Raw genomic sequence first — 1,798 nt, forward strand, 5'->3', positions numbered from 1 at the left:
TCACCGAGGGGAACGGGAGAGGCCGGCACTGGGTTTGTGCTTCTGTTTGCTGTTGTTGCTGTTGTGTTTGTCTGGTTGCCTTGGTATTCATTTAAGGGCTGGCAAAGAGCTGTTATTCTTTTTCTCATACCTTTGCCTGAAAGCCCCTTAATTTCAAAGTTACAATAATTCAGAGGGAAGGGAGTCATATTCTCCGTTCCAAGGGAGGTTCCCTCCTTCCTTGGCAGACACCTGTCTTTCAAACCAAGACAGATTTTGGTACCCAATGTAGAGCCTGAGGGCATTGAGAGAAATGGGGAAAAAAGGAATAACAGTTTCTGGGTAGCCTACTTTTTTGTGTGCTGAATACAGAAACCTCATTAGGCAGCACCATGTGGTCTAGCCTACCCCAGTTCAGGTGGCACGTGGTCGTGGCTACATTTTTCCTATTTGCAGTTCCTTATCTAAACATGGCTCCTAAGACTAAGGCTACTGTGGCTGTTATCCAATTTGCACAATGGGTCAATAGGGTGAGGAATTCATGGATTTTTAACTTTCTCTTGAAGGCAGACACATGGATACATGGCTATCACACACTTAAGTGTATGCTTTTGGGGTTGTGTAATAATGGCACCCATTGTGAGGAAGTAACACCGGGGAAAGTTTTCTCCCGACCCTTCACCCATTTCTTTGGGCCTACCCTAACAGCTTTCAAAGGGGTCAAATATTCTCTAGATACTAACCATGTCATACAGTAGCTGGTATTGCTGATATGCCTATTCTATTTAGCATTCAGCGATAAGGTGAGACTGCTGTGGGTAACCACTCTAACATCTACCCCAGTGACTAGGGATGCTGCCCCAGAGCCTGACGCTGCCCTACAGCCTGACACTGCCCAACAGCGCACATCAGAAATGAACCACCTGGATTGGATGGGCATATTGGAGGAGAATATATGAGAGGTGCTGAGGGAAAACATTTCCCCAGCTGGTGGGAAACCCTCTCCCTGCCTCAAAGAGGGAGAGTCTGACAGTGCAGCAGTGGAACCCACAGATGTCACAACCATCCAGGCTCCAGCTGAACCACGAACACAGTCACAGCCAGCAGCAGTCACCCTTGTGCGGAGAAGGAAGTATAAGAACAAATCAGTGTGCCCAGTTAATGATGATGCGGAACCGGGGCCCTTGCAACCAGCAGGGGAGTCAGAACCTGAAATCATCACCGAGTCCCTGTCATATGACAGCCTCCGTAATCTGCAAAAAGACATTGTGCAACAAGGGCGCTAGGCTTATGTGACCTGGTTACTTTGGGTTTGGGACTTCATGGGTACAGGCATGCAACTGGATAGTGGTGAGGCAAGGTATTTGGGGTCCTTGACTCAGGATCAGATACTTGAATATCAGATATTGATCAGATATTCGTGAGGGAGCCAGGGCCCCTTTCTCTCTGGGAGTGGCTTTTAATGAGTGTAAGGGAGAGGTTTGTTCACAGAGACAGAATGCGGGATCACCGTTGCAGAATGCCCTGGGGGACCATTGAGGAAGGGATCCAACAGCTGAGAGAAGTGACACTACTAGAGGAACTCTCTGGGAGGGACAGACAGCACAATAATGACCCTGACAGGGTCAGGTGCACAGGGCAAGTAGAGTGGAACCTGGCAAATCTAGGGCCATCCCAATACACCACCTTCATTGCAACAATTAATGCTGAGGACAACTGATAGACAGTGGGTTCTGTTGCCAGCAGGCTCAGAAATTATGAGAGTATGGTCAATGGCCCAATGCAGGCTCACGTCTCTGCTTTGGTCAAGGACCTCAAA

At 48.4% G+C, this 1,798-nt stretch overlaps 1 long non-coding RNA gene across 1 annotated transcript; it reads left to right on the top strand.

The window, feature by feature from the left end:
• Nucleotides 1-1,798, top strand: LOC108445889. Its single transcript, XR_001860915.1, has 2 exons — nucleotides 1-32; nucleotides 823-1,798. It is a non-coding gene; the product is annotated as an uncharacterized LOC108445889 (long non-coding RNA).

Source organism: Corvus brachyrhynchos, unplaced genomic scaffold (genome assembly GCF_000691975.1).
Source record: "Corvus brachyrhynchos isolate BGI_N302 unplaced genomic scaffold, ASM69197v1 scaffold911, whole genome shotgun sequence".
Taxonomy (NCBI): domain Eukaryota; kingdom Metazoa; phylum Chordata; class Aves; order Passeriformes; family Corvidae; genus Corvus; species Corvus brachyrhynchos.